Genomic DNA, 25,584 nt, shown 5'->3' with positions numbered 1-25,584 from the left:
CAGGGCTTACGGCCGTGCGCCCCAGCCGGGAGCAGCCCTGGGTCCCCGCCGCCCGCGGCGCTCGGCTCCGAGATTCCGGCCGAGAGAGCCTTCACTTCATCTCCGCTCGGCGGCGTCTCGAGGTCGGCGTAAGACCCTCCCGGAGTTCCCTCCCTCCGTCCCTGCCCCCCTCGGGCCCCCGCGTTGGTGGGCGCTTAAAGAGCCCCCACTCTCGCCGCCCCGCGGCCGCCAACAAAATCCGCCCCGCCTCCACCAACCTGGCGAGCAAGTGTTAATGCGCCCTCCGCCCGCGGTTCAGCCCCGATGCGCGCTGGACCCCGCCTTCCCCGCCCGGGCGGCGCGGCGGGAAACGCGCCCTGGGCCAGGGCCTTCCCCGACGCGCACAGCCCCGTGGCAAATCGCAAGTGCGGTGGCCTCCCGGTCGTGACCATCGCGGGCACAGCCGGCTCGACTCCGGTCCTCTCGGCCGGCCGGCGTAAGTTCCCGCGAGGGACCGCCTACCCACTCTCCCCGCCCCGGGAAGGACTGCGCTGCGCTCGGGATTTTTCGGACTCGCCCAGCAGCTTGCGAGCGGGCGGGCAGCCGCCGGGGCAGAGCGCAGGCGGAAAACGAAAGCGCAGCACGAGTCGCGGCCGCTTTGTCTCGGGTGCCGCGGGCCTGATGGGGGTGAGTGAGAACCCGCTGGCTCACCGGCGACCCAAACCGCACAGGCCCCGGAACAAGCTTTGTGCTCACTCACCCATGCCCGCACACCCTCGCGCTCTTGTGCATACGTTAGCGCACACATACATGTCTTGATGCACATGCAAACCCGGTAAATTACGCAAACAGACGTGTAAACACGCCCATGCGTGTGTGCACACTCATGTGCAGAGGGCGCTCAGGCATGTGCGCACCCACTAATGCGCTCCTTGACACAGAAGCTTAAGGCCCACAGGAGCTTAAGTTCGCACTCACTCCCACTCACGCGTACACACGCCACACTCGAATCTGAACTCACACGTAGTTCAGTTGCCCTCCCCCACTCCCAACACACACTGAAAACCCGCCTATTTGGCCCCGCGGCCCCATTTTCAAAGCACAGGTTCCGATTTCCCGAGAGATGGCAAAGGCCCTGGCAGGAAGTTTACAGGGTTTAACGTAAACAAGTTCTGGGGGATTCTTTAATAATAATAATAGAGAATTCCGCGTGCGCAGGGCGGGAGGGGGGAGTTGGCCTAATGCCCCTGTGGGCTCGGCCTGCCGCCGCCGCGGGGGCCTCTGACACTGCGCGCCAGGCCAGGTTCCTGAGAGCAGACAGCGCGGGCGGGGAGCGCGGGCCAGGGCGGCCCTCGCGCGCCTGGCTGGCAGCCCGCAGGGGGCTCGCACACAGCCCTACCCTTGCCACCTCAGCCCTAGGGTGCGGGCTGGGGCAGTGGAGCCAGGGAAGGTGGTGCGGAGAGCCGAGCGCAGGACTGCGCAGGAGCCCCGGCGCAACGCTGTGCGCACACACCCAGGTGAGTGCTGCTCTCTCGCACCGACTGCTGGGTGCCGGGCCCGACCTCTCTCTCCAGGGTTCCCGGTTGGGAAGAGGGGGGCGAGGGGTGTTTTCGCGGGTCATCGCGAGGAGCCTAGAGGCCAAGCCCCGGCGCGAGCTGGGGCGAGAGGCGTGTGCCGGGCTCGCAGCACTGCCCGCGGCGCGGCGCGTTCAAAGCCCACCCGCCTCTCGGGTTTCTCTGGATTCCTTGTCTTTCGCTAACTACCCGCCCCCACCTTCCTTGCTCCGACGACTTCATTTTCGGCGGGAGACTCCTTGTCGCCTTCGGGGCGCCTGGCACGTCGGTGCGAGGAGCTGGGGGGCTCGCCGGAGCAGCCTGCCGGGCTGTTGCCGCCTCCTCCCCCAGATCCGCGCTCGCGGGAGAAGAGAGCCGCCTTCGCGCTGTCCTTCCGCTGGCCTCCCTGGGTCTCCGCGCTCAGAGAGCCTGGCCCGCCTAGGGAAAGAATGAGTGTGGGACGTGACCCGTAGTGTGTGGTTGTGCATTCACGCAGGTAAACGCTTTCTGGCAGACCCGCTTCCACTTCACACAATCAGCCCAGCCTCCGCGGACACAGATACGCTCCGCACCGCCCACGGCCTCGAACACCCTTCCCAGCGACCCTCACAGCTCGGGCGCCCCCCAACCCTTGGACCAACACACAGGCCTGCCCAACGGGGAGGGCACACTTTGGTTTAAGTGCACACCTCATGCACGCCCACGTGTTCTGCACTGCGCATTCGCCCACGCATAGCCAGGCGCCGCGCGCAAATAATCATAAGTACCGCCGCTCCACACGTGCACACGCGTCCACGCACACACGCATTCTCACATTCTCTATTCTCCCCACTTTTTTTTCTTTCTTTCTTTCTTTTTTTTTTTTTTTTTTTTTGGTTGGCAAATGGCAGTTGCAGATGAGGAGACCCTGGCCTCCGGAGGAAAGTTCTGTTCCCAGGAAGGGGTCGCTACTGCCGACTGCCAGAGCACATCTGGCCTTTAGCAGAGGTGAGCAGGGAAGCTGCACAGCTCTTAAGCAGCTAGGGGTGCAGGACGCACCCTGGGGCTCTCTGCAAGTGGAAATAACATTCTTCCTTCCCCTCGCCCCTCCCCCACTCATGGGGCGCCTTCAAAGTGAGGGAGTCTCTAAAGCATGAACTTGGAGAGCCCTTTTCCAGCAGCCTCCTTCACTCTTGGGCCTTCTTCAGTTGGGGAAGGGAAGCAGCAGGTCCCATCTTTGGCTAACCCGGAGATCCTTTTTTTCTCCCTTTCCACCCTTCTTTCTACCCTTTCACCCGCTCTGACAGCAAGCCAGATCTTACAGGCCAGCCAGTCATGGAGTCCAGGGTAAGAGCCGGCCCAGTAGGCCTGGGAGTCTCAGGAAAGCCAAAGATGGAAGCTCTCCTCAACTGCTAATCTCTACTGCTGGGTGTGTGTAGAAGTGGGGGCGTGAGAGAGGAGGGTAATTAGCTACCAACTCTGTAATTTGAAGGGGACCCCCTGAATTCTGGGGAAAACCACAGTCGTAGCAAGAAGGGCTTTCCTTCATGTCCAGAGACTGCATTCTCAGCTCTTAAAATGTCCCTGAGAGGCCTCCCTTAATCCTACATTTTTAGGATGGAGAAACTGAAGCACAGCATGGACTTGGCACTCATCAGCCAGCGCTGAGAGGTGAACATCTCTCTGTCTGCCCTCTGTACGCCCAAGGACAAAATATCCTGGCGTTTCACTCTTCCAGGTGCCTCTGTGTAGGCTGGGAGTAGAGAGAGTGGGGCTTAGAAAAGAAATGCCTCTGCTGTCACCACACAGCCCTGGCTTCCCAGGCCCAAGGGGACAGAGAGCCCCATTGGAGAACTGATGGTGATAAAATAGCAATGACAACTACAAATACTATGATAATAGTAGGCTCATCCACTGCTGACTAGGCACCCGGCGCTGCTCCTCACTCCACAAACTGCCCTGGTCTGCTCCTTTCTCTTGGCTGTCAATTCTTTGAAAACTAGTCAGACCTGCCCCCTCCCCCAGAAGATGCATATTTGTGACATTCATAGAATGATTTTGAAGGTTTCACCAAATGCCTGGAGCCCATCTGTGAACCGTGAGGCACCAACCATGAACACAGGACCCCGGTTAAATGTCCCTAAGAAACCTGCTTAATATTCCCCCATGCCCCTACCAAGTCAGTATAATTTCCCTCCTCCCTCACAGATGGAGCTCGGCGAGGTCACTCCAGATCCTAGGTCACCCTGCAGAGCCAGTATCCAAACCTGGCCTGATTGCAGAACCAGGGCGTTAAGTGTCCTGACCACGGGGTGGGGTCCGGCGGTGCCCAGGGCAGAGGGGCCGCTCTGCTGTGAACCCCAAAGGCAGGCGAATTTGAACTCTCCCCACCACGTAGGGATGATGCATACGCTCTTTGTGCCTTAGTTTCTTTATCTGAAAAATGGAACTCATCATGGTTCCTATTTCTTAGGGTCACACGGAGAGTTGGACAAGACCATGCACGCAAGGCTTAGGTTGTACAAACAGAAACAAAAACCCCAGGGGCTCAGTTCCAGGGACGGAGGAGAAAATGCAGACAGGGACAGAGATCGCCGGCAGCCTTTTGCTCTTGGATTAAAATCCATGAAGACCGGCCCCCTCTCACCCCAAAACAAATCTGCGCCCCAGCTCCGGCCCCAGGAATCCTGAAATTGGCGGAGAGGGGTTGGCGGGGGTGTGTAAAAACAGGCACGCCTGCGACGTCTCCCACTCCCCAGGCCCAAGGTATTTTTACTAGCTAATTGCTTAAGTGAAGCCGCCCGGGCCGAGAGCGCGCCGTAACCCGAGCGGGGAACCAGATCCCGCTCCGAGGGAGCCCGGGCCGGCCGCGCGGGCGGGGCAGGGGCCGCCGACCACCCACCGCGAGGGCAGCCGCCCCGCCGGCCGCCGCCGCCCCTGCTCGGCATTAACGCAGAGCCCGCGCCCTCCTCGCCCCCGCTCCCTCCAACCCCCTGCGAGGCGAGGTTCAAACGACGCCTCAAGGTAGGGCGGCCAGCCAGGACCCGACGCGGGAGCTAGGCGGGAGGGAAGCGGCCTGTCCTGGGGGCTTCGGAAGGGAGGGAAGGGGGACCCGGCAGGGGGAAACGAAACTTCCCGGCCGGCAGAGGGGAGCGGGAGGTATATTTGTGGGCGAAAGTGCAGCCCTGGGGACTAGGGGACTGTGAGGAAATATCAGGTCCAGCGGATGGATTATAAGATAATCTGTGTACAGATACCTGAGATACTCCTCGCACACTCTAGATGTGCATGCCTCATACTGCTGGCGTGCAGAGGACTGTGGCCCGCACAGCCAGCACAGGGAAGGGAAGAACCCAGGTCTCCCTTGGCAGAAGGGTGTGAGGTGGGCGTCCAGTGTGAGTGGCTGGGCGCACAGAACAGCGAGAACTGTGCAGATATATCAGCCTCTGTGCGGGACAATCCAGAAGGATGTCGGTACCATGCGGTGGTTTCACACCTAATGAATATTTTAAGATGTGAGCAATGCAACTTGTTATGGAAACCGAATATTTGAGTCACAAAATGAGGTGCTTTCTACACAGAATATGAGCAAATGTGTGCACAGCATAATAGTGTTATGTACACAGAATCTTTCAGATGTGTGCAGGATAGCATGTTACACACACGTTACATGTTGCTCTGGGAGGTGTGCACCAAATAACGTATTCCAGACACAGAGTACTGCAGGCTCTGTGAGCATAAAACCTAGGATACACATAGACTGTGTGTGCCCTGCAGTGGGTTCCATGCAGGGTGCACTCAAAATTGTATACAGTGCAGTGCCTGAGGGAACAGAACTCCACGGGAGACCTGTGGATGCAAAACGAATTCTGGCTACAGCACGCTGCAAGGACAGGGTCCACGTGGTGACCAGTACTCTCGCCACCCAGGCATCAGGGCATGGGTGCACAGTAGCGCATGGCTATGTGAAGGGAAGACTGCCCCAAGGTTCCACACCACCTTCGACTGCACGCAGTCGTAGTAAGAAGGCAATAATGCAGTGACCACACCGCAAACGGTTTCCGAGCCCTGTCTGTGCCCTGGCTAGGCATCTCAAGGTCATCATCAGCTCACAAAATCCCACCGTAATGCTGTAAGGAAGATTCTCTTTTGATCTCAGGTACCAGGGAAGCGAAATGACACTCCGACTTTATTTTTGTAGCCATCAAGTGACATTTACCGTCTTTGTGGCTCTGGGAGGGGAGTGGTGGCAGCTCTTGGTGTGGTGTGGAGATGGACGGACAGGTGTGGTGGGTTCCCAGAGGGCCTGTGAGAGGCCGTGTGCTCAGGGCACAGAGCCACCTATCTGCAGTGGGCAGAGGGAAGATGCAGGGGCAGGCGAGATATACGGAACCTGCAGCAGAAAAGTCCCCAAATCCTGGGATCCCCCAGTGTCTGGGGGTGATGGCACTATCAGGAGAGCTCCTGGCCTGAGCCACACGTATTAGGGGGGCTGTCTTCACTTGTGCCTGCTGCTGCCTGATCAATCTCAAACCAAGGCAGTCAGTCAGTATCAGGTAGCGAGCCAGGCTCTGGGTTCCTCCCCAGACTCTTCATGGGGGTACCCCAAGGTGAGGAGGAGAGAAAGGCAGCACCCCCTGGTCTACCCAGCCCTGCCACACCCACTTAGCACAGAGAGGGCTGGGAACCCACCTGTGGGGACCATCAAGGTCAAGTTTGGGGAGCAGCTGTGATGAGGGTGATCCCTGGCCCCAGGCCCTGGCAGTGAATCTCCTCTCAGCTGAACAACATAGAGAGGTTCATAGTTTGGTGATGAAAAAAAAAAAAATGGAAAAAATAAAAGAAAAAAGGGGAAAAAATGAAAGGAAAAAAAGAAAATAAAAGGGAAAAAAGAAAAGAAAAAAAGTCTGGTGCTTGTGCTGCTGCGGCCCGAGCTCGCCCCTTCCACCAGCCCTTTTACCCAAACGCACGCATTTTCCATGATGTTCTTCAAGGAAATATTTGACAACATTGCAGCCCAGGAATCTCTAGCCCTCTTCCCGACGAGATTTTCAGATTTCTTGCATCTGCAGTACATGTGGCTCTCAGAAGCAGAAAGTGCCTCAGACAGTGAGCTTCCCGGTGTTCCCTTGCTGGACGCCCAGCCCATCTGCAGCTCTGTCTTCCCACAGAGGCAGTGCCTGAAGCATCCCGATAGATTTTTAATCTCTGCTTCCTGGACAGTTGTGCTTGGAAAGATGGCAATAATATTTTCCTTACAGCATGAATGTGTGTGTGTGGGGCATGTAAGTTGGGGGGTGTTGAAGGGGCACCCAGAATTTGTTCCTGAGCAAAGGGTCCACATTGAAGGAGATTGATGACCAAAAGGGGCAGCAGAGAAAGAAAGGGAGCGGGCCTGTGACTCAGTGGTTCTCTGTGGAATTATAAGTCCTCCTGAGATGGGGAGGGAGCAAGGCAACAAAGAGAAAATGGATTGGAAGGTGAATGGGTTTCTAAAAGACAAACCAAACCAAAAGGAAAACATAAATTAAATTTCAGTGGGGCAGGTGTCGTGTAGTTTCCGATTTGAAAGAGAGAGGTGCAATAGACGTGCATGCTCACTCCACAGGGAAGAGGAAATCAGAAACCAGGGAGACCCCTGGAAATGGGGACCATGGAAATAGAGGTGAAAGGGGAACGCGCTCAGGTTTATTTCTTAATCAAAGGTAGCAGTTTGCTCCCAGAAATCTGCTAATGTGGACACTCAACCTGTGCCCGTTGGTCACCATTTACGGCTTGTAATGCCCTGTCTATTCCCATTTAGAAGTTGTTGAAAATGAGGCAAACAAGTTTTTGTTTTGTTTTATTTTGTTTTAAGGGAGAAAACAAAATCCACTCAGCCAAGTGATACCAGGCTTGGGAAGGGAGGAAGGGGCTTTACCGGCTCAAAGATGCTGCCCACAGTCCCTGAGAAAATGGAGGCGCCTCCCTCTTCTCACATCCTCCTCCAAGGCTAGTTTGGGTGCTTTTTGTCCCAGCCGGGTTGTAGTTCAGCCACTCCAGGAACCCCTTGAAGGATTTACACTTGGCTGTGTGCAGACATGTACAGACCCACCAGCCTGTTTTGTTTGTTTGTTTTGCAAAATCGATTGGAGAGCCAGATCCTGTGTGCCTGGCATGGGCAAAGGTAACACAGCCCCTGGGAAGTCAGTAAAGAAGAAAAGTTCAGGGTGGGAGCCAGGTGGGTTGTACACAGAACAGAGACACAGGGAGGCAGAGGGACCCCTGCCCACCCCAGAGAGAGACCGAGGATATTCCCTCATCAGAATTCAGAGACATCTAGAGGCTCAGGGACCGGGGCAAGGCCCCAAGAGACATATACAGAGATTGTGAGACAATCAGGGACTCAGCACAGTGAGGGAGGTGTGGATGGAAGGCAAACACGTGCAGAGAAACAGCAACACACACACATGCACAGGCACATACACACACACGCACAGGCACATACAAACACGCACACAACACATGCACACACACACCTGACACAGAGAGAGCATACAAATACAGAAAACACACAAATATACAGGCACACACAGAACACACAAATGCACACACAGGCACACACAGAGAACACACAAATGCACACACAGAGAACACACACATACAAGCACATGCATACACAGAACACATTCACATGGATAGATTTCCTTGGTTGGCTGTAGGGAAGTATCCTGAGAAAGAAGGGGATTTGGGGTGGTCAGAGCCCCACTCCAGAGGCCCCCATTCCTGGCTCTGAGTTTAAAACCCTGCTTATGCGAGAGGGGTCCGCAGAGGTGGAGAAGGGTTCAGTCCTGCCTCTGGTACTAGCTCTGGCCTTGAGCAAATGATTTAATCTCTTGGTGCCTCAGTTTCCTTATCTTACAGTGGGGATAACCTGAGTCCCTATCCACAGAGCTGACATGAGGACCAGGGAAGGAACACCTGAAGTGTGTCCTGCAGGGTCCGGCAGGGGTGGGGGTGGGGAGATGGGCACCATAAACTCAAACCACGGCCACATTGTTAAACAAACAAATATAGGCATTAGTGATAAGGAGTGTGGGTCCCACCTGGTTAAGACTCTGCTTCACAGTTGTGTGAAGTGGGCCGGTGGCTTTCTCTCTCTGTGCTTGGTTTTCCTCATCTGCAAAACAAGGACAATGCCAGCACCTCCTTTCTGGCTGGTTGAGCTGATTACATTCATTAGCAATTGTTAGCTGTGGTTGTTATTGGTGGTGGTGCAGAGCCCCTTCACACCTGGCAGTTTAGGGTCAGGGCCTGGCATAAGCATAAGTGAGAGTCTAAGCTCTCATGTGCCAGTGGATGAGCGCCTTCCACTCTGGGCTCTGGCAGGAGCCTGGGGGTCAGCCGGTGGCCTCCTTGAGCCCTTGGAGAACTCAGAAAGACTTCTCAACACCAAGAAGGTGCACAGTCTCAGATGTAGCCCCCATCCTGCCATGACTGGGCTTGGTCCCCAGTCACCCTCTGCAGTCAACAGAGCCCCTCATTAAGGGGCCCCAACCGCATTGCAGTGGCTGCCCGAGAACTGGGTCAGAATCCCACCTCACTGCCCCATCTGCTGTGTGGTCCCTGAGAAGCTTCTCCACCTCTCTGAGCCCCCTTTCTCTTTTGCAGGCTAGCAAGAATAACAGTCCCTGTGCCCTAGGGCAGCCATGAAGACTAAATGGAAGGATAATGCTGTTATAATTAGAGAACCGCTATCCTTCGAGAACCACTGAGCGCCCACAGTGTGCAAGCACTGTGCTGAGGCATTGCCGTTATTTGGGCAGTTACTGTTCTGAAGCCCATTTCACAGACAGGAAAGCGAGGTGCAGCACAGAGGCAAACAGTAAGGGCCCAATAAATGCTGGACCGATTTTAAGGCACTTCCCTCCCTTCTCCTAAAGTCGAAAGTGCAGACCCCTGTGGCATCTGGACTCTGGGTTGCCTTTGGCAAGCCCAGGAAAAGCTCGGGGTTGGGGGGAGGCTAGAAGAGGGGGAGGGGAAATGTCCTCATCTACTCGGAGGCTCTGGCAAAGTTAAGGCAGGTTTGAAAGCCCTCACGTCCCCCTTCCCCAACTTCCTACAATACCTAAGAACAAAATAACAGCTTCCAGCCTAGGGTCCTGACTGGGACCACCTCCGGGGGAAAGCAGGGGAAGTCTGAGGCCTCCTGGGGAGGCCCCACCAACTCCCACCCCCAATTCCCGGCCTTCACTCCCCTACAGTCCAGTTTCTGAGAAATGACAGGGCGGGTGAAGGGTGGGGGTTTGGTCCTGAACATCCTCTCAACGTCAGCACTCTGTTGCTGTTTTGCTGCGGGGTTGGGGGAGGCGTTCATTCGCCCTTTGCCCCTCCCTGGGTGTTCAGGGAGAATCTTTATTGAAGGCTTTTGCAAGTCAAAGAATTGGAGCAGGAGAAGTTTGAGCAAAGCGGGGCCCTTGGAGCAGCTTGGACTTAGTTCCTCGGAGGTCAGAGGGGCCCCTGTCCCCCACTCTGCAAAGCAGACTTCCCAGGGGAATTCCTGGGAGTAGGGGCCCCTGACTGGCCCAGGCACTGTCTCTACCCGGGGTGTCATAGAGACTGCTCCTGTGCACTTCAACCTAAGGGTTGGAGCGCTCCTAGCGATGTAAATAACGCGCCCTATGCCCGCGTCTTCACGATAATTAGTTTTGCCTCTCACTCCGTGCTCACCTTGTTACCAGCCAGCAGCTTTCTGACCTCTAGATTTAAAAATCAAATGGAGGCGAAACATTAAGTAACCACTCAGACTTTCTAGTCGTTTTATTTTGAAATGTATTTTCTCGATGTTTGAAATACACCAAATCTTTAAACCATTTGATCACACAGAGATCCTAGCGCCTATTCGTTTTTAAAAGTAATTTCCGTGGTTCACTTGGTTTTCATATGTGCACTGCATTTCTCTACCCTAGTGCCAATTAACTCTCATCCCGGGAATTTTTTCTTAATAGTTAGCAATTAATTACCTGCAAAAATTCTATCCCTGACGTAAGTAGATGTATAAGACCCGCTGTTTTAAAAAGCATAAACCTCAAAAAATTTTAAATATTTTGTTATATGCCCAAGGTCAGCATTGATCCTTTTATCTGGCCTCTCCTCCCACCTCCCTTAGGGTCTGAAAACCACTTCGTTCCCACTGTCAGCTGCAGGCAAAACTTTCTCTCCGCGAGGGTCACTGTTTTTCCCCCAAAATTGAGCTGAGATCCATTTAATGCACCATGAAAACTAACTTAATTAGGAATCAAATTCACTGTGTTGTGAGACCAGCGGTAAGCGTCCAATTCTCCCTCCGCCGCCGCCCCCACATTTCTCTGCGTTTTTTGCATAGCCACTTCTGCTGAAGTACGTGGCTCCAGGGCATCCGCCCCTTTGCCGCTGCCCACCTGCCCCTGACTTCTCTCTGTCTCTCTCTCTCCTTTTTAAGCAGCCGAGGCGCACTCTGGTTTTGCAAGTCTGACATTCTTTACGCTGCCTTCCCGGAAAAATTTGTCCAGGGCTGGCGTTCGGCCGAGGCGGTGCATCTGACGCCCGGGAGAAGCAGAGCGCGTTTCTTTCGGCGAGGACCTGGGACCCCCGCGGGTTCCGGGGGCGCCACCCCTTGGGGTCGGCGTTGGGACCTGGCTGCGAGGCGGCTCCGCGGCCATCACGGCGCCGGCGGCGGCGGAAGGGTGCCGGGCAGACTCGGCTGGTGACTGCTGTTCTAGCTCTGCACCCAAGCGCTCCTCTCCACCGCGGTTTGGGCTAATGATGGGTCCTGCCGGCGTGAACGCCGTGTTTATTATACCTTCACCAGCCCAGGGGAGGGGTGCGTGCCTGAGCGCCTGGGGTCCAGGAACGCCGGAGCTGCAAAGCCGAAAACTTTTCAGGCTGGGAAAGGGATTTAGGGGCCCCCTCCCACCACGCCTTTTTCGCACTCGCTTGGCCTTGGTCAAGGGCGGATTCAGCCTGCTTTCAGGCCTCAGGGCCTCGGGGCACCGGGGCGCACCTGGGACCCGCCCCCTTGGAGAGGCACCTTCTGGAAACCAAGGCCCCGCGCGTCTCCCGCCGGTACTGCCCCTAGGACGGTGGTGAAACTGCCCAGGCCCCGGGTATCATGATCATATTCAAACCCCAGCCCCTGCCCGCCCCAGCCCGTGGGGGAGAGGGTTGAGAGTGGGAGGCCTCGGCGCTGTTCTCTGGATGGGACTGAGATTGCCGCTAGACCGTGACACCTGGGTGGGACTCCGAGGTTCATGAATCTGGGGTGCCTGGAACCGTGCTTTCCCCCGGAAAACCCAAGAAATGCACTTACAGTGCGAGATTGGTTGGGACGTGTCTATAGGGGCAACGGGAAATAGCAAGTACTACGGATTATGTGCTAAGGGAGGGGAAGCAGATCGAAGGTCCATTACTTGCACATTTCTACGACGATTTGGGGCCTGAATCATCCAGGAAACCGGCTTTGTACTGCGCCTGACTGTGCCAGTGTAGACGGAGTCTGGGGCCGGGGCCAGCTGATTTTCCAATGCAGTCCCATTGCAGTCCCCGAAAACCTCCCAATTTTTAAAATTTGGACGGTGCGGGCCGAAATTGGGGTACAGACGGTGCGGGGGGGGCGGGTGGGGGACGCACAGATGTGCGACACCCGGGTTACTGTAGTAAGCTCTATTTGGGGCGGGGCGCGCCCGCGGAGACCCTGCGCGGCTGGAGGGACACGTGTACAGACGCGTGGGGGTGGGGTGGTTGTGAACTCGGGAACGCAGACCCGCGAGAACCGCCAGATAGTGGCTGCGTCCACTTAACCCAGCGGCAGAGACCCCTCCCCATGATTGCTCTTCCTACACCAAAAGCCCACCCCAGCAAGCGTGGGCCTCCAACCCCAGGCCGGAGGTCCCAGGCTGCGTCTCACCTCCCGCCCCCTTCCCCCGTCTCCGCCTTGCGTCCGGCTTAACGAAGACCGCTCCAGTTCCAACTCAATTAGCTCGCTGCAGAGGCCGCCGCCGGCGTAGAGCTCCTGCAGCAATTAGGACCGCGCCGGCTGGGGCCGGGGGCGGGGGCGGGGCGGGCAGGTAAAGACGGAACCAATTTGCCTAAAGGATTTATCAACAAGTGGCTTAACTAGGAATTTGCGTTGACAACTCAGCACCTCTGTCGGGGCTCCGGTGGCGGAGGGCCGAGATGACAGGCTAAATGGGGGGGAGGGGGCGGAGGGGGCGTCCTGGGAGCCGGGAAGACCCAAACTTCAAAGCCATCCGAAACCACCTCGGCCGAGCCCCGCGCGCGGCGTGTGCCGAGTGGATCCGAGCACCCGGGGCGCATTGCCGGAACTCGGGGCTCGGCAAGCGGGCGATCACGGGCCGGTGGGCGCTGGACTGTCTTTCCCGACGAAGTAGGTGGCCGTGTATATTTTTGTTCAAGTGGTGTTTATGTTAATGAAAAAAGGATGGAATTACAAACAGCCAGCCGATCGCGCCGCGGCCGCCGGAGACTCGCAGCGCTCTCGTCCCAGGCCCAATCAAAGCGAGCGCGCTCTCGGCCGCTCTGGGACCTCCAGCAGAAACCTTCTCCCCGCCTCCTCTAACTGGGTGAATTTGTCCTGCCCGCCTCTCTTTCTCCAAGTCGAGAACCCTCTGTTTGCAATCAGCCCCTTCACCTCGCTCCCCCCACCAACCCTCGGTAGCGCAATCAGGTTTGTGGATAAGAAAAACCCTAATTTAACCCCCGCAACTCATTTTTTAAGCAGCACTCAGCTAACGCTTCCGGGACACTCGGATGCGGCTAGAACTCAGTCTCCCTTCTCCCTTTCACCGCCCTGCTCTTTTTCATTTTCATTTTTTTTTTCTTTCTTTTCAATAATATAATTAGCCCGGATTTTGACATTATTTCCTGGCCAGCTGCCTTTTTTTTTTTTTTTTTTTTTTTTTTTTCTGGGGGAAAGCAATTAGATTTTCTAAAGGCCCCATTCAGTCCTTCCATCCCGAGAGAACTTTTTTTCCTCGCCCCCTTTTCTGGAACCCACTGCCGTCTTTTCCTCCGATAGGCAAGGACCCTGGCTGTGCTGCCCTCCTTTGCTTTGGTTAGAGAAAAACCGCCAGCAGGAGAGACAACCCGACTTGCAGCAGCGGGAGAGAGACTGACCCACGCGGCTGGGTGACCTGGGCCGTGGCTGTGGCCCTGGAACAGGGTCGGTGTTGCCTGGGTCAGGGCAGCCAGGATGATACGGGCACCACGCCTTTGGGCGACCACAGCCCGGCGCTTCCAGGTCTGGTCCACTTACTAGACACCGCATAGCTGCGTCTCCATGGTGAAACGGAGCCTCGGCGGGTGTGTAGCCCAGTGGAACTTTCAGAGCCGTGTCTAATCTTTTCCTAGAGGACCTTTGACTGGGGAGATTTGGGTTATCCGCCCTATTTTCCCTGATGGTCGCCATAGTCTGCTTGTGCAGATGCTGTTCCCTCCCTTTCTGGCTAGTTCAGCCCTGGTGTGGGTTCACTGGACCCCCGCCCCCACGCGGATGGAAGGCAGGGCCCAAAGAACACCCGACCTGGGTTTTCCACCTGGAGAGATGGACCTCCTGGCACTGTTGGGACGCCATCCCCCACGCCCTGTTGTGAATCTCTGCTTTCCCGGTTACTACAAAGGAGACCCACACTGCTTCAAACATGCTTTGAAGGCCGGGCTCACCAGCCTGGTAATCAGATTAGCACCCCAGCGGTAAAGAAGTCAGTCGATCCCAGGAAACAACACTTTCACAAGGAAGAGGAGACATCGAGAGATAATTACTGGACCAAATTAAAGTTTTGCATGTAAATTTTCTCCTCCCTGGAAGGAGAGTTTTTCTGAGGGTGGTTCCTTCCAGCTCCTCCAAGGTTGAGGTAGGCAACATGCTCACAGCATAGGGAGTGAGTTACATGGGGATGAGGCATTTCTTTGAGGACTTTGTCCCACTTTCTCTCCTCTGCCACCTCAAAGGAGACCAGCAGACCCCTTGATTGGGGTCTGGGAGGTTGCTGCCCCCAATCGAGGGTCAGCCTGGTGGCTGCTTCCAGGGCCTTGGGTAACAGAGTGGGTCAAGCAGGGGGAGGGCGAAAGACTGTGTTTTTAACTCCAGATCAAAGGATATTGAAGTGGAAGGTGCAAACTAGGTGTGTAGGTGCATTTTTGAGAATAGCAGCATCATAGTTTCCACCGGATACAGCAAGTCCCTAACACATCTCCCTCCCAAATAAAAACGGCCAAGACAGAATAAAGTGCACCTAAGTCACAGTTATCGGGCACCTCGTTCTTTCAGCGAACTATGATTTGTCAAACCCGTGCGCACCGCTGACACTCCCTTGACGGCTTGTGTAGCCTTGACGTTGAGCAGCCGAGGGAAAAATTTGAGAAGAGTCAGGGGCGGGTGCGCGAAACGCCCGCGCTGCCACAGGCCTGAATCCGCCCCTCTCCTTCGGGCAGCGGAGGTCACAGGCTCCGACTGGCCCGTGTTTTCCGTACAGAAGCGCTGGAGTTGCAGTTCCAGGGGTGGGAGGCCGGGTGCAATTGCTCCGCGGAGCCCTTCCTGCTGGGTCAGCCGCCCTGCTCAGCAGTGCGCCGCAATTTGTCCGACAGCGCGGGTTCCATTCTCTGAATAACCTTCAGCAGGTGCCGGAACTGGTCCTCATCCTAGCTCCTTCCGCGCCCTCGCCAGAGGGATAGACACAGGAACGCTTCACACTGGTGTTTAATCTGTCGTGATGGGTGGCGAGGCATGCGCCCAGGTAGCCAGCCTTGCGCTCACTCACTGGGGTGGGGTTGGTTTTTTCTCCCGGTGCTTTGAAAGGAAGGGCGGCAAGCTAAAGAAGGAGCCAGATTGAAAGGGTCGCTCCCCAGGGGTAGGGGGCTCCCTATTCCGGCCACACCGGGGCGTTCCAGGGGCAGCCCTGGCCAAAGACTGCACCTGGCTGCTAGGGCGCCTGCACTCTCGCCTGTCTCAGCGCCCCGGGCGCTGCGGGAGCCGTTTTCTCCACCCGCACCACTTTCTCTGGGACTGGTAGATGCCAGATGCTGAGCCCTGAACTCGCCTGCGAGCTGGTAGGGCCCCTTCTGCGCGTCCCAGCCATTTATTCCATCCTGCAATTAAACCCGAGGTCAAATATCTCCTTAACGACGCTATCAGGCCAGTGGCTCATTATGGCGTATATTTAGCCATAAAATATGGGTTGTAGTGAGGAGGAGATGAAAATTATTGTGTTCTGGGAATGAATCCTTTTAGCAGAAACCAGAGCTGTTATTTACCACGGAGAGCTAAGTACAGGCTCAGTCTTCTAGGCGACCCCAGCAGGATCAGCCGCTCTTCCAGGCCCTTTCCGGCTGTGTCTGTGCCCCCGCCACAGGCCTGGCACCGGCGCGCTGCCTGTGCGCCACTTAGTGCATCCCAGAAGGAGCCGCTCTGGTCGCGGAGGAAGAACATCTTCATGGAGTCTTAGGGCGCTTATGGATGATGTTCTGTCTCAGTTCCCAAATTCGGATCTCCCTGCAGCCCACTCCCTAGTCTGTAGTGGGAAAGCCTTTCGCAGGATGGTAAGATGGTGTGCTAGCCATGGCTTACTGTGGAACTATCTGGAGCTTGGTAGAGTCAGTACACCTGGCTTCTTGAGAGGCTCTACTTCTGACTGCCATGGGTGGGTTAGTAAACCTCTCTTGATGTCAGTGACCTCATCTGTAAAATGGGGGAAAGGCCATGCCTTCTCCTGAAAGCTTAGGAGAATTAAATCCGACGTTAATCTGAAGCCTGTAGCCCAGTGCAGGGTGCAGAGAAGTTTAGTTCGTGGTGACCAAAGGACAAATCACGAGGAAGGGGATAAAAATAAGTCTTTGGGCTGCAGATATGAATGCATGAATGAAACCACTCATGTAAGGGGCTGTCAGTGATTTGGAGTCCAGGATTGGACAGCCCTAGGTTTAGATGGGGCCCAGATCATCACCAGCGGTGCCCACCAGCTTGGGTAACTTTTTTCCCTTGTGCAGGATCCCCACCTGCCTGCAGGGTTGGACAGTCGTGGCTTTGTGGGCCGGGTGGGGGGCAGACCATCACCCTGGGCAGTACCTGCCCTGGAAATCTGCTCAGAGTTGCCGTGATTTGCTGAGATCATGCTCTCTGGTGATCAGTAGTGCTCACCGCAAGAGGAGTTGCTCACACATGCTCTCATTCCCTGCTGCCTGCCCCACCAACCCCGCCAACATCCTGATGTCCAGGTGGCCCCAGTTGGAACCAGAAGCTTCCAGACACACCATTGATGCTCAACTTCATCCTGGCAGTGCTGGGGAGATGGGAATTGTGTGGACAGGGACATCCCCAGATTTAGCCTCTCAGGAAGTGGCCGGGTGACCCACAAGCTACAAATATTTGGACAAACCAGATGAGGGAGTCCCCAGTCTAAATGTTTGCCCAAGGCCTCCAAGGGGGCAGATTAATTATAAGGCTAATGGGCCCCCCAGGCAGGGCAGTTGTGTCCTAGAGGAAAGTGGCCATGTCCCCCACCCCCACTGGCCAAGGCCCAACTTTCTTGGCTTCCAAGCTGGGCAAGACACCAGAACTTCCATCCCTTCCCTATGTATGTCCTGCTTAGAGATTCTGGGAGCTCCTGCCAGATAGATGCAGGCTGTGCTGGGACAAGAACAGATTCTACAGACCCACTCCTGTGGACACGCACACACACACACACCACCACCCAACAAGTACCCTGGCACTACCTTCTTAGGGCAGCCTCCTCATATCCATCTGAATACAGAGAAAGCAGCAAGTCCTGGGCAGCTTTCTGAATTTCAGTCCTGGCAAGGAAAGGATGCCCGTGGCCCTTTCTGGAGTTTCCTGCCACTCTGAGAGGGAGGCACTGGGTGGCAGTGCTATGTGACCGTGGCCACGTCCTGCTCCATCTCTGGCCATCTGTTTCTTCTTCTGGGAAACAGGGATTCTTTGTTAACTCTCCAGAGACCAGGTCTTTTGCCTGTAGCATTTGGTGGTGCCATCATTTTTAATCATTTTGTCTTTCTCTGCAATGTCACCTTCATCACCACCACTGTCACCCTCATTAAGCACACACCAGTTTCTTCACAAGCATTTAATCATCGCACCTCTCCAAGGCAGGTGGTATTGTCCCCATTTTCCAAGTGAGGAAATTGAGGTTCAGAGTGGTTGAGTAACTACCCCAGGGACACACAGCTAGTGAGTGATGCCACACTTGTTACCTCTCTGCATCATTTGTGCTCATTGATTGGTGATTAGGGATCTGAGTGGAGGATTTGTTCTAAAGTGACCCTGGCACCCATGGCTAGGGCAGGGGTTCAGGGGAAATGCAACAGGTTTAATTATGTAGATACACCATTTAACTTAGAGTTTCTATTAAACGATGCTGCAAGATGTAACGTTTATTAGTCAGTTAATATAAATTTGTGGCTTATTGCTATAAAACAATGTGCATTCAGAGCTTGAGTTTCACTGGGTTGCATCCTTTATTCCCCGGGAACTCCGAGGAGGCAAGATAGGCTGCAGGCAGCTAAGGGTTGGACAGACTACTGGGTGACTCCACTCATCTTCCTTACCCTCAGGTGCGTCTAAAAGCTCTAGCTCAGACCAAGAGGGGGCCATGTCCGAAACAGGCATCACTGCTCCGAACTGGCTTCCTTGCTACTGTTCAGGTTGTTTTGTTGCTGGGAGGGTCCCCCATCTGAGATGACAAATGTGACAGATACTCTTGGAAGTACTTGGTCTATTAGTCACAGCAAGAGAATCTGCCACCCAAAGCCTTTATTTCATTGGAAACTTGTTTACTGTCCGGCGAGCTGGCTGCTCTGACGAGGAGCCACAAGTACAATACCCCCATTGTGTCCTTCAGGACCTCAAAATTGCAGTTCTTACACAAACTCAGTTCTTGCTGTGAGAAAGGTTTTCTCTATGCTTCTTCCCCTCCGAGAGAGATTGAATGCTTTCCTTGTGTAAGGCTCAATCAAGCCGTGGAGGCAATAACGGGAGATGCAGGAGGATTAGGCTCCCTCAGGCAATCTTTTCCCTTGGGGGATCATACTTGGGCTTGTTCTTTGGGTTTAACACAGACGCTTACAGCTGACCTATAGGGAGACGGACACTGGGCACAGCCAGCCAGCATCTGGCCACAGGGAACCCTCACTCACTTTGCAAGGCAGTGTCCGATGTTTATGAGGCACTCCCTGAGTGCCAGGCACCAGGCAGAGTGCTGAGTCTATGATCTCACTCAATCCCCAAAGCAGCATAACGAAGGACGCTTCATATGAGAACATGGAGGGAAGGAGAGGTTGTGACTCACCCAAGGGCACCCATTAGTGAGTGGCGGAGCCGGGTCTCACACAGGCATTCGGTTCCAGAGCCCAAGTTTGCAGGGCACCTGGCATGTGCTCATCGCCACCACTGACACTGAACATGAGATGCAGGGCACGTGTGCAGGCTGAAGGAGCGTCGATGATAGTGCAGGGGATTGGGGCCTGGACTGGGCAGTGTTCAACTAAATCACTAAATTTATACACATCACATTTATGGTAAGCAGTTGACTGCAGAGCACCCTAGAATCACTCTTGAAGTTCTAACCATTGCTTTCCAAACAAAAGAAAGGACGGGCGTGTCTGTTTGTTGTGTGTTTTCGGGCTTGTGACTCATCTGGAGCATCTGTTCCTCATAAGAGCACTTTTCCAAACAGGATTTGTGAAGAGGTGACCCAAATTTCCAGACAATGTTGGATGCAAACTGATTTGCCAGCAATTGCATCACTGTCAAAACCAGCTCTGCCCGTGTCTTCCGAAGATACCAAGTGAAATACGTATAGATGTGATTTACATCTGAGAAACCAAGGCAAGAGGCCCTGGGAAGGGCCGGAGGTGGAACAGGACTGGACGGGAGCTGATAAATGGTTGTTTCTGAGTACTGGGCAGATAGGGATTCGTTATCTTATTTTCTTTACTTTCATATATTTCATTTTTTCTGTAACAAAAGCAAATTAAAATCACCTGTCTTGATCTCACAGGGGCCAATGTGGGTTGTGGAGTGAAGCGGAAGCTCTGCAGAGTTCCTTGGTCAAAAGGATGAATTACAAAAGAACCCCACGAACACCAAGAAGAGGAGGGAATCCTGGGCATTTAAAGCCACAAAGAAACTTGATATGGTCCTGTCTCCTTCTCTCAACTGACAGTGAGACACTGAAGACCAGAGAGGGTGAGTGGCTTACCCAGTTTTGCAGTCAGGTTGGTAGGTTAGTGGTAGCACCAGGACTAGATTTCAGAACTGACATAGACTGCTGGTCCTTTTTTTTTTTTTTTTTGAGATGGAGTCTCGCTCTGTCACCCAGGCTAGAGTGCAGTGGCGCGATCTCGGCTCACTGCAAGCTCTGCCTCCTGGGTTCACGCCATTCTCCTGCCTCAGCCTCCCCAGCAGCTGGAACCATAGACGCCCACCACCACGCCCGGCTAATTTTTTGTATTTTTCAGTAGAGACGGGGTTTCACCATGTTAGCTAGGATGGTCTCGATCTCCTGACCTCATGATCTGCCCCCCCTCGGCCTCCCAAAGTGCTGGGATTACAGGCGTGAGCCACTGTGCCCAGCCGAGCCACTGCTGGCCCTTTTTAAAACCGTATCATGCAGCAGAAAAAACTAATTTAGTGTTTGCTGTTTGTCTTGCTCCATTTGGGCTGCTCTGATGAAGTGCCATTGACTCAGTGGCTTGTAAACAGCAGACGATTGTTTTCTTACAGTTTTGGAGGCTGGAAGTCCAGGATCAGGGTGTCGGCGCTGCTGAGTCCTCTTCCTGGCTGTAGGTTTCCATCTTCTTGTTGTGTCCTCACATGGCAACAAGAGCTCTCCAGGGTCCTTTTTATAAGGGCACTCACCCTATCATAGGACTATCATAGGACCTATCATAGGACTCCACCCTCATGAGCAAATCACCTCCCAAGATCCCACCTCCTCATCCCATCACTTTGGGGGTTAGGATTTCAAGCTAACCTAATTCCTATTTCACAATGGGAATTGTGAGGGGCACCAATGTTCAGTCCATAGCACTGTGAAATCATCTAAGACAGGCAGCCAAATGAGTCTCCTGCAACGTATCTGGAAAAAAAGGTGAGCAACACAGCAAACTCCCTGTACATTCCAAATATCCAATATCTGGTTTGTGTCCAGAGCTTCTAGGTCGTGAGCTGGAGTTTTTCATTTTCTCAGGATGTTTAGGGATTTGCTGACGTATCTGTAGATGCAGTGACTGTACACAGAAGTCACACCTCTTCATCTTTTCGGACTCCTAAGATTGTGGCAGGTGACATGACTAACACACCACTTGAGGTGTTTTGAGTAGATGGGATTTGATACAGGGCTTGAGGTGCTTCCAGGATCACTGGAGAGGCTGTGTTCCACACTGGGCCTCCGGAAATGACTCTGGGAGCAAAGTAGGATTGGCACCAAAGAGCTGTAAACCGGAGGTGAGAGGCAGAAGGTTACCACTGGCACGGGTGGACTCAAGAATGCAAACAAACGGGGCACAGTGGTTTATGCCTGTAATCCCAGCACTTTGTGAGGCCAAGCCCAGGAGTTCAAGACCTGCCTGGGTAACATAGGGAGCTCCATCTCTACAAAAAAAAAAAAAAAAAATTTATATATATATATGAAAACTAGCCAGGTGTGGTGGTGTGTGCCTGTAGTCCCAGCTACTTGAGAGGCTGAGGTGGGAGGATCGCTTGAGCCCAGGAGATTGAGGCTGCAGTGAGCCATGATCACACTGCTGCACTCCAGCCTGGGAAACAGAACAAGACTTTGTCTTAAATAATAATAATAATAAATAAAATAAGATGAAAAATAACACAAACAACTCTGGTTGCAATCCAGGGTCAGGAAGGCTCTGCCCACTTGCCCCTTGGCACCCCAAGGTGGATGCCTGGATGCTGGAATGCCACCACAGAAAACCTCGAGTTTCTATGCTGTGGCACCAGCAGGACGCATCAGGAGCTGGTCTCTGCCCCAGGTCTCTTGTGACTGCATCTCATTGGTTGAATCTCATTCACCTCCAGCACCTTGGCTGCAAGGGAGCCTGGGAAACGTTTTGTTTTGTTTTGTTTCACTTTCCAGACTAGGAAGATACATCCAAAAAGGAAGTGATTACGCCACTGCACCCCAGCCTGGGCAAGAAATTCGCTGGCAGTGTCAGTCGCTGTCTCCCTGCACTTCATCCGTCTGATATCCCAGTACCTAGTGCAGTACTAGGCACACACTGTACTTCAAAAGGAAGCATTAGTCTGCATTAATTATCACCAGTGCATTCGTCTGTGTATTGTCTGTTCATTCAACAAATATCTAGTAAGAACCAGGCATTGAACTCGTGGTTAACGAGGAGCTTCCATTCTGGTTGGAAGAGGCAGACGGTAAGCAACATGAATGGGCAAGTCCACGGAAAGATGGTTTCAAATGGAGCTAAGTGCAATGAAGACGGTAAACCAGGTAAGGAGATAGAGAATGACGGCAGGAGGGACACACCTGACCTGGTGCCATTGGAGCCAAGGCTTGCATCGTAAAGAGTCAGACAGGAAACAATCCAGAAGAAGAGTGTTCTAGACAGAAAGCATAGCACATGCAAAGGCCCTGAGGTCACAGCAATGTGATGTCTTTCAGGATCTGGGAGGAGGCCAGTGTAGCTGGGACTGGGGAAGTAGAAATCTGAGAAAGCAGAGAGGATGGAAAGCGAGGGTGGAAAGAGTAGGCAGAGGCTGTGGTGATCTTGCCAGCCTAGTGAGCCGGGAAAAGCATGCATTCTATTCTAAATGGGATGGTTAAGCATTGAAGGTTTTTAATGAGAATGACATGCTCTGTTGGTGGTTTAGACCATGTCTGCAAACTCTCTGATGCTTCTTCTCTGGAAGATGAGGTCTAGGACTCCTCCCTGGAGTTGAGCAGGCCTATGAGATCGTTTGGATGGCTTGACTGGCAGAAATGACTCTGTGTGACTGTCAAGGTTAGGTGAGTAGAGAAGCTTCTGCCTGGGCGCTGTCTCAGGATGCACCCTTTAGGAGCTGCATTGTAAGGAGTCCTTGTAAGGAGTCCAGCTACCCTGGACTCCTTGTAGAGAGGCCACAGAAAGTCATTCAGAGGCTCAACTGGGCTGAAGGTGCAAGGTTTCTTGCTCATGTGGCCATCAGTGGTGCTTGCTGCTATTGGGAGCTCCACTGGACTTTTGACCAGAGCTCCTCAGCTCACCTCTGTGTATCCTTGCCATGAGGCTAAGGCTTCTAACAACACAGAGGCTGGATTCCAAGAGGAGGGAAGTAGAAGCTTTCAGCCTTCTTAAGACCAGGATTCAGATGTCCCAGACTGTCACTGTATTGACTGGAGCATTTACAGGCCAGCCCAGTAATTTTTCCATCTCTGGGCAAGAACAGGTAGCATATGCCGAGGGTAGGGGTAGCATTGTTGGGGACCATCTTTGGAGCAGTGTGCCAACGAGTAAATTGCTGGGCTGCTTTCTACCTGGGGAAGTTCACTGTGCTTGCTTGTGGAGAGTGGATTGTGTGCTCAGAGTCCACCAGGATTTAAGAATCAGCTCCCAGCCCTGCTCCCCTTGCCTCAGCCCGTGCATTAGGGCCCTGTGGTGAGAGCACTGAGCCATTGTGAATCAAGGCCTCTCCCTCAACCTGCATACTGACAGGCGAGAGGAGCTTTCTTGATTTTGGTCCTAGGCTTCTGCCTGTGGGTTGGATTCCAGGGGCACTCCGTCCTCCATAAACCAGTGACAGGTGCAGCCCCTCCATGGAAGCTGTGCACACTTCACCCTAAAGACAGATCCTGCTGTTCAGCAGCAATGTGAGTGGCCCACACATTTGCCCAGCATGAAACCGTTTTCAAATTCCTTTCCAATACACAGTCCCATCAGCCAGTCACATCACGATGACAGCTCCTCGAAACACCTTTTGGTTTGCAGTTGCGTAGCTTAGAAGTAGGAGCCTGCACAACTTCAGGACTTCACAGAAAGAACACACTTTGTGCTTCGAGAAGTTAATTATGGGAATATCTTGCAAGCTGCTGCTCTGAGCCTGTGCACCTGGGGTGTTTCCCCGGAGGTCCTGTGTATGCGGACACTCATCAGCGTGGGGTTTGGGGAAGCCTAGCACTGGAGGCAACCTAGGTGGTGCTCTCCAGGGGAGTGGGTAAGAGCCCCGCAGTGTATGCATATGAGGGGGTCCTAGGCAGCAGTAAAAAGCATTGAAGGGAAAGCATGCTCAGCAGTGCTCTGAATCTGATCAGAGCAACCTGAACACATTTTAAACACAGGGCATCTAGAACTAGGGTAGAGGCACTAGAGCACCATAGACACAAACTCAGATTCTGAAGGTAAATGTCCAAGTTCCAATCCAAGCCCCCTCGCTGACTGACCACGACTCCCCCAAGTTACCTGACCTCTGTGTTTACATCCTTAAAGTTAAGTAGTCAGGAAAGGGGGCTTGGGGCTTGCCACATGAATGATTGCCACTCTCCTTTGCAAAGTATAGTCCCCAAAAACAGGTGGAAGAGGGAAGGGTCCAATCAGAAGGCCGAGTACCAGCTGCCGTGAATATGCCAGAGCCGCTGGCTAGTAATATATAACTCACATCCGGTGGGACAGCAGAGCTAGGGTGACCTTACATTCTAGGAAAGAAAAGATGCCTGTTGTCCTGGCTTTTTATCCAGCTTAAACAAAGATGGGCAAAGAAGATAATTTAGAAAATAGTAGAGATGAGCACAGAGAAAGGGCACAGATGGAAGCACAAACAGAAGGCCAAGTGATGGTGGAGGCAGACACTGGAGAAATGCCTTTGCAAGTCAGGGAATGCCAAGGATGCTGGTGACCCCGGGAGCGGGATGAACCTGGAACACACTCTCCCTCAGAGTCTCCAGAAGGAACCGTCCCTGCATCACCTTTTGGACTTCTGGCCTCCAGAACTACACAAGAAAACGTTTCTGCTATTGGAGGCCATCCAGCTAGTGGTCATTTGTTATGGTCACCACAGAAAAAAATATAGATTTAGGCATCTAATTTGCATATATAGATGTGCATGTGTATTTGTTAAATAAAACATAAGGCATAATAACTCCATGGACAACAATACAACTCATTAAATTGTGTTGGTTAAAAAAATGATAGATATCACCCACACATTTTTATGTGCTGGTAAAGAGAAAAATCCAAGACTACATAGGGTTCCTCTTATTTTAATTATTTTATTCTTTTAAACAACAAACAATGTGGCTAAAGCAAACAGAAATTATTTTTTCATGAAACAAACAGAAAGGGTTCAATGCACTTAAATGATCAAAATGATCAACCATTCCCACCAGCATGGAAACAGGGCTGGGGTTGCAGACAGTGATGTGTGTGGTGTGCATCTGTGGGGTTTGGGGTTTTGCTTATTTTGAGGGATGGGAGTAGAAGCCTTTCCGAGAAATGCACACCCAGGAGCGAGTTCCTGGGCCACAGAGCTGGCTCGCTGCTGACTGACTGGTTCATGGTGCAATCTGGGTTTGGGGGCAGCTTTGCTGCAGGCAGGAGCCTCAACCCTTCGGAATAGGATTCCACTCCTGAGACCTCATCTGTTCCTGAGTCTCAGGACACACCAGCCGGAAACTGCAACCCTTCTGTGTCAAGCAAACAGCACTCATGCCTTTGCAATTCCCCAGTGCTCCCAGCCCACCTGCAGCATTTGGGAACCCTGTTCCCAGTTTTCTCTGTGTGCTTATCTACTTGGATGCCAGACTATTATCATCATCCTCATTCTACAGGGGAAACTGAGGCACAGAGAGGTTAAAGTCAATTTCCCACTGTAGGGACAACAGGACTAGAACCCCAGAGCTCCACCATCCAACTGAAGGAGGAAGGGGGCTTAGCTGCGTGGAAAGGGGATGCCCCACGGAACACACCCTTGGCTTCACCTTCACCTGTACTTGGCCGCCTCCGTTTCCCCTTTCTATCTTCCTGGGCCTCAGTTCAAGGGCCACCTCCTCAGAGGGGCTGTCCCCACACCAGAGCACCCTCCCCC

The 25,584-nt window shown here is 53.6% G+C and overlaps 1 long non-coding RNA gene across 3 annotated transcripts; it reads left to right on the top strand.

The window, feature by feature from the left end:
- The first annotated feature begins 24 nt into the window (after positions 1–24).
- Positions 25–24,591, top strand: LOC119627673 (uncharacterized). 3 transcript variants are annotated; one of them, XR_005243870.2, is made up of 3 exons: positions 25–122; positions 19,235–19,746; positions 21,650–24,591. It is a non-coding gene; the product is annotated as an uncharacterized lncRNA (long non-coding RNA). The 3 variants fall into 3 exon arrangements; XR_012093002.1 differs by lacking the exon at positions 25–122 and adding an exon at positions 1,199–1,496 and having other exon boundaries at positions 19,559–19,746; XR_012093001.1 differs by lacking the exon at positions 25–122 and adding an exon at positions 1,199–1,496.
- The last annotated feature ends 993 nt before the right edge of the window (positions 24,592–25,584 follow it).

Source organism: Chlorocebus sabaeus, chromosome 5 (genome assembly GCF_047675955.1).
Source record: "Chlorocebus sabaeus isolate Y175 chromosome 5, mChlSab1.0.hap1, whole genome shotgun sequence".
Classification (NCBI taxonomy): Eukaryota; Metazoa; Chordata; class Mammalia; order Primates; family Cercopithecidae; genus Chlorocebus; species Chlorocebus sabaeus.
The sequence above is the reverse complement of the archived record's forward strand: the minus strand, read 5'-3'. Positions and strand labels throughout refer to the sequence as shown.